This window comes from Morone saxatilis, unplaced genomic scaffold (assembly GCF_004916995.1).
Source record: "Morone saxatilis isolate NCDOM2014 unplaced genomic scaffold, NCSU_SB_2.0 Contig21, whole genome shotgun sequence".
NCBI lineage: Eukaryota > Metazoa > Chordata > Actinopteri > Moronidae > Morone > Morone saxatilis.
This window is the reverse complement of record NW_023339774.1, coordinates 3,283,798-3,290,654: the sequence shown is the minus strand read 5'-3', so window position 1 is coordinate 3,290,654 and position 6,857 is coordinate 3,283,798. Positions and strand designations below refer to the sequence as shown.

Below are 6,857 nucleotides of genomic sequence, written 5' to 3'. Positions count from 1 at the left end.
GCAGCAAGGCTTATCTTTATTTTAGAACCTTTCTCAATTCATTCGTTTTGGGAGAAAAGTGCTTTTTGTCCTAAGTGTGCATCAGTGGCAGTTTAAGAACTCTGCCTAAATAAAATCTAGTTCAAGGTTAGAAAATTTAAATCAGAAAATATCTTTTCAAGCTAAAACTAGACTATGAATTTGATCAGAAATTCATACTTGACAATTTTCAGTACCAGATACATTTAGATAGATTTCTGTTGATACCGTAAAATATTGAGGTTTGGTGCCTGGGTATATGAGAGTATGAGTTTTAATGGTCACTTAAAACATTCATTCATAGATTCTATCTAAATGTCATTCCAATGAAGCAGATGGAAATAAAAAACAGAAGGAGCCGGAGCCAGAGATAGAGGAGGAGGTGCTGAGTAGCTGTCATCTGCAATGTTGTTGATCAGTGGGAAGTGTGTTCATTTAAAGTGTGTGAGAAAGAGAGTGCGCTGATTACACAGGAAGAAGAAGAAGAGAAAGAAGGGAATTTCTGGGTCAAGAGATGCCACACACGCTTTCTTTAAGTCTCTCTCTCTCTGCACACGCACAGTTTCGTCATGCAGTTATAAACAGTAAGGACAAGTCTGTCTGAGAGAAGAATAAACTCGGCCAATTCACTAACTCTATAAATTGTAATATTTCAACCCGTATTAGAAGGATTTCTGCAATTTTTGTTTGTCGTTTTCAATTATTGTCGCAGTACCATTTAACACCTCTGCAGAGGAGCACGAGACGAAAGGGTGGTGCAATATAAAGTGGGAAGTCCAGTTTGGAATTTTACCAGACACAAAGACACCACAGAGCTGATTTTATAACTCTAGAGAGCTGATTTAGCACAAAGCTACTTGCTACGTTAAGAAAAATCTCCTTCAATGTAAGGTTTGTCCTGGCGGTGACACGAGTAGAAAGGTCACTACAATCTAAAGGGTTCATCCTCAGGGGGAGCAGCAATGTGAAATATGAAAATATGACCTTTAGATCTTGTAATTTCCTGTGCATTCATGGGAAATGTTTTCCTGAGGGTGGTGCTAGAAGGAAGGTCAGGGGTTTAGCAACATCATTAGAAATGATCCTCTGGGGAGCAGGGATATTCACAGCAAAATTCAATGAAATGTTGTTGATCATCAATGTAATTTTTGATTTTTTTTGCACTATTTAACAGTGATATTTTACGTTTGTTAGAGAACTGTTTCCTGACAGTGACAGTTGACACTTCTTAAACATTTTAAAGATTACATTTTCCTTCAAAATGTGGATATAACTTATGGATTTCATACTAATAACAATATACTGTATATTTACAATATACAGGTCTAGTAACTGTGATCTTTATTCGGAGATGCTAAATCACTAACTAGGATATACCAAAGCTATATTTATATTTTATTTTGTGAATGCAGTGCAGATGTGATATACAGCACATTGGATACTGTAAACAAAATGGAGTCTACATTGGTCTACCCTTAACACACACCCACACGCACACAGGGTGGAACATTCTTCACACTGTACAGCCTTTCCTCTGTGCAAACTGAGCACTTGACAGAAAGCACCTGCTGTAGCAACATCAACACACACACACACAGACACACACTCACACACACACACACACAGGGGCCAGTGTTGAGGTTGGACGTCCATGGGAGGAAAAGTACAGCAACATTTTCCAGTGGCGTGATACGTATGTATTTTTTCCCCCCTGTGTAATGAACAGAGTGAAGGACGACAGACTCTTCTGTCGACTAAAATGTCTATAAAAAATGAAACGGAGGAAAAAATGGAGGGAAGAGAAAGAATGAGGCACTGGGAAATACTGTATGTAATTTGGAAAAATGGCGTTGTGAGGTAAAACATTTCTGAGCTGCTGGATGATCTGTTAATGCTGAATGAAAAAGTTTTGTATACTTTACACTTTGATAAATTTGATACATTTTAAAACAGAATGATAAATTAGTATGTTTTAGACCACATATACACAAACAAATATGGCATTTAAATACTTATTTGCCCAGCATAAAATTCAATAATTTATATTCATGTACATCATATTAACACTTTTATGTTTAAATTTATGATAACTGTTTGGGTTTAGTTTTACATTTTATATGGTTACAGGGGTTTGTAATGTTTATATTTCTATACATATGCACTGTTGCATATTCTTTAACAGTTGAGTGCAGTTTCATACTGGAGAAAACAAAAATCTTAATTTAAAGTTTACTTACTAGCCTAGCTTTCATCTTCTCAAGAAGAATACATAGTGGCATTCCAGCTAGTCAGTGAGCCTTTAGATTCACTTGTGAGTGTTTTTAAATAATTTATATTATATGTGGATTTTTTGAATATTTGTGCATGCTGAAATATGTTATATTTTATTTTTGCATTGTATTAAGGCAATGGCACATTCTTTTTTTTATTAATTTAATTAACTAACTAACTATATATTATACAATCATATTGTTTGGTAGCAGCATGAGGTGGATTCATTTATTTGTTTTTTGTCATAGTTAGTCCTCTGTACAAACAGGGTTTAGAAAGATTTTTTGCATTTTCGTCATTCAACCTGAGACTCAAAACCATGTTGCCTAACAATCTATCTATCTAATTTATCTATCTAATTATCTTCATGTACACGAGGCTGCACAAATGTCCAATGATCATAACCTCTTTCCCTCATAAATATCCATAATCACACAGCTTTTGAATACTAACAGTGAAGGTGGACCGCACTGAAACAACATTACCATACTGTAGCGATGTATATTAACATACAGTGCTGTAATTTATTCTCTCAGGAACATATAAGTTGAGGAGAAACACAATAGCCCGCATTCATCAAATGAATGTATATGCAAAGGTTTTTAAAGATTAAAAAACTTTTCTGAAGGCCCTGTTGTTTTTTTCTTGATATTTGTGGTTGTTTACTTCACACTGATCACCAGCTGAAGGTCAGAGTTTTTACATTGTTTTGTTTTGCATTACATCATTGCTTAAATTAGCAGCACAACAATTTAATTAAAACAAAATGTGAATACGAAAACCTATACCACACTGCATACCGTACAACAAATAAATTAAATGGATTTGAGAAATGAAAAGCCACATTTCATTTCAGCCTGCTCTCCATTTCCCACCTGTTTCTATCAGGTATTATGCTGCATGGCCAGAAGTATGTGGACACCCCTGCATTAGCCATATATATGATATAGCTGAACATATATAACAGCTTTCAATCTTGGGAAGGTTTTCCAAGATTATTATTATTATTATTGTTGTTGTCATCATCATCATCATTATCATCATCATCATCATTATTTTTAAAGAACTGGAGCGACAGTAGATTTCCATCAGCTTATAAGGAGTAAATTTGGTAACTGAGAATAGATGCAGAGAATTAAAAGACATTAGTGTGTTTTTCAGCAAAGTGATGGAGATTATGATCCATTTCACTTACTGTAGCACTGCCTAATGGAGAGAGAGAGAGAGAGAGAGAGAGAGAGAGAGAGCCTCTCCTTTAACCTTTCCCCTCCTTTTAGAGCCACCCTGAAAACTAAGCTGAGATGCAGTAGAAGAAACTAGCATGACTCAAACGCATCATCATAGGCCTAGATCAGTAAACAACAAGCAACAAATTTTTATCTTTTGCTTTCTCTTTGCTGTTTAGGGGAATATTTTGTGTATTTCTATGGTGATGTGGTTTGAATTTTATAAACAAAAGTTATATAATAACTGAGTAATGATTTGAGCATAAAGGAAATATAAACCAAATTGAATTTTTTAGTAAATGCTGGAACATGTGTGTTTATCTACTTCCGCATGAACGCATTTATGTATTTGAGTGTGTATAATGCATTCATGTCTGTGTATATGTCTCTCGCCCCGCTCTCTCTCCTGCATCAGTCTACCACCTGTTTTCCCAGAGTTATGACCTCAGCCTGCAGGCGACTCTGCCTAACATTGCCAAACTACATACAGCTGTGTGTGTGTGTGTGTGTGAAAGAGAGAGACAGAGGGACAACCAGAGAGAGAGAGAAAGAGAGACAGAGAGAGAAAAGGGGAGAGAGAGAGAGAAAAGGGGGGAGAGAGAGAGAGAGAGAGAGAGAGAGACATCATGACAGGAAGATGAAAACAAAAGTGACAGAAAATATGTAATAAAGTCATTTGTAATGAAATGTGTGTGTTTACATGGAGTAAAATAGAAATAATTATAGAAAAGAACATATAGAAAGAAAGAAAATAACTGTTAAGGAAGTGCAGGAAAGTTAGGGAAAGGAAACTTGAAAAAGAAAAGAAAGAAAGATAATAATGACCAAAAAAGGGAGGAAAGAGAAGGAAATACTAACCTCGTGAAAGAGGTGGTAGGATGATAATGACAAAAAAGACAGGAAGAGGAGTAAAAGAGAGACTGGGAGAGTGACATAGAAAGCTAGAAGGAGAGAGAGGGAGAGCGAAACAGTTCAAACACAATAGCTTCATTTTTAGACATGACATCACTCCTTCCTCTCACTATTTCCCACTCATTTCTTTTTTCAGTTCAGTCTCTTTCCCTTCTCTGGGTTCAAACGTCTTGTTTACACTGTACACACACACACGTTTGTACACACTTGCTACACACATTATACACTCAATTTAATACTAATTGAAATGTGTCCATAACATTGAGTATTAAAATACTGCAAAGTATTTAAAATGGGCACTAAATGTCAGATGCATGATCTTGTTTACTTTTTCTTGTAATCAGACATTTGATGATTTTGAAGATTTTGTTATTTTTTTTTTTGATTCCTATATTCAGGTGATTATACACAAATAAAAAACATACCTATGGAAATTATATTTGATTTCTACCAATAGATCTCTTCAATGTTCACACTGGATCTTTAAAAGATACTTTTAAATGAGTATTTAAATGAGGATAAATACTTTCTCCAGCTCCTCCACTTTAAAACTACTCTACAGAGCTGAGTCCCCACAATGTGAGTGGGTTATCAGAATTGGGTCCCCCAATGTTACATTAACCAGCTCATACACTCATTTACAAGGCAGTGAGTGTGTTTGTGTGTGTTGTTATAGGGTTTCTTCATAGCTGGGGGGTTAGTTGTGCAGAGCTATGCCATGAACAGTGTGAGTGTTTTTTCACAAGGTAAAGTAGTTTACCTCGCTGACGTGATGGAGGTCACAAACCACAGTAAAAGCTGGTCGCCTGTAGACCTTTTCAGCTCACAGTGGCCGTTTCTATCCCTCCCTGCAATATTTAAAACTGATCCGCTAACTAAATAATGCATGTCCATATCTAGTTGATTAGGCCTGTTTCATTGAAGCATAGCACAAATAATGACGATCCGCTAACTTTTGCATTTCCCATAACATCTTCTTTACAATAAAAGCACCCCACCGAGGGCAAGATTCAGCAGGAAAGGTTCAGTTTGCATCAGCAGTAACTTAGCCCAATAGGGCTGAAAGTGATCGTTAAACAATAAAAATAAGGCTGACATGCTTTCTTTCCAACACAGACGCACATTGGTTTAGCTGCCAAGGACCCAGCTAAGAGAAAGAGACCATCACAGGTTGGCCCTCCTACCAAGCAGGACCACAGCAGCGCAGCTATCCCCTGCTGCAAGGCTCTAGTGGTGCATGTCATCAGGGTTTGGCTTGGCACGGCACGGTTAAAGGGGACCAACCCGGGCCCATGGAAAACCCTATTATAAAGCTGCTGTGTTTTCAGTCTTAATGAGTCTGTTTTTCTATCAGCCAATAATCCAGAGGCTGAATAAACACACACACGGGTCCTAATGACAACACAAGGAGCAATTTATGAGCTTCTGTGTGTGTGTGTATTTTTACAGAGTCCATAAGTAAACAGTGTTTTTCAGCACATATCCTTCACTTCACTTTATTCTCCCTTTCCACTGCTTGCATATGTATAAAAACAAGTCAGAAATGTATTTGGAATCATTTCAAGATTAAACTGAAAAGGAGTTTGTAAAAATATTACCCTAAAGAAGAAGTTAACTTTTTGAAGTTTTCTTGGGCTGAACCGCACGTCACTTCATAAAGCCAAACGCCAAATTTGCCTCTGGGGACGCCCAAAGAGCAGAAAAGTGTTTAAAAGCACCTCCAGATGAAACTGAAAAGTAGTTTGCCAGCATTTCCCTTAAAATGTGAGCATTTTCTTTACCACCCTGTTCTCTGTTCCCTTCTTTCCACTTTTGTCAACTCTTGGCAATGCGTCCCACAACTTTAATTTACTGATAAAACCAAACAGGAATTTCTTTATGTACACAGTTTAAAAGCGGAAATGGGTTCTGCTAGAACTTTTATCAACAGCAAAGTAAGCAGTTGTTTTCTTAAGCTTCAAATAACTTATTGACATTATTTAGATCCCCTAAACCTAATATTTCCTTCAGTGGGATGTTCAAATCACTCTGTATCCAACTATAGCTGCAGCTGACTCCCCAAAAAAAGTTGGTCTCTGTAGCTGCTAGATGTTCCACGTTCTTCAACAGCTAGTATCTAACTGCTCTCTGGTGCTGGGCAGGTAGTGTTTGTCTGCCTGTTGCTGATGGAAACAACATTAACGAGATCTGGCCCATACAGTAAACGTGTTATAAAGCTAAAACTGAGCTGAAAGAGGCTAAAAACCTAGAGCGCTGCAGAGCTGAGCATCATTTGTTGGTGGGTTCAGGACTGTGACTGACAGCGTTCACATTACATTTCATTCATTGTGCGAGATTGAGGAAGCAGAAAAATGCAACAAAAATACACAAGCAAGAAGGAAACCTCTAGGAGGGAGAGACACAGGGGGGATGGGGAGAGAGAGAGAGAGA

General features: G+C 37.2%; 1 protein-coding gene across 1 annotated transcript in view; it reads right to left on the bottom strand.

Annotated features, from left to right (window-relative positions):
* The window catches only part of LOC118332833 (transcription factor 4), a 36,736-nt gene that overhangs the window by 22,986 nt on the left and 6,893 nt on the right, over positions 1-6,857 (bottom strand). The window lies entirely within an intron of this gene.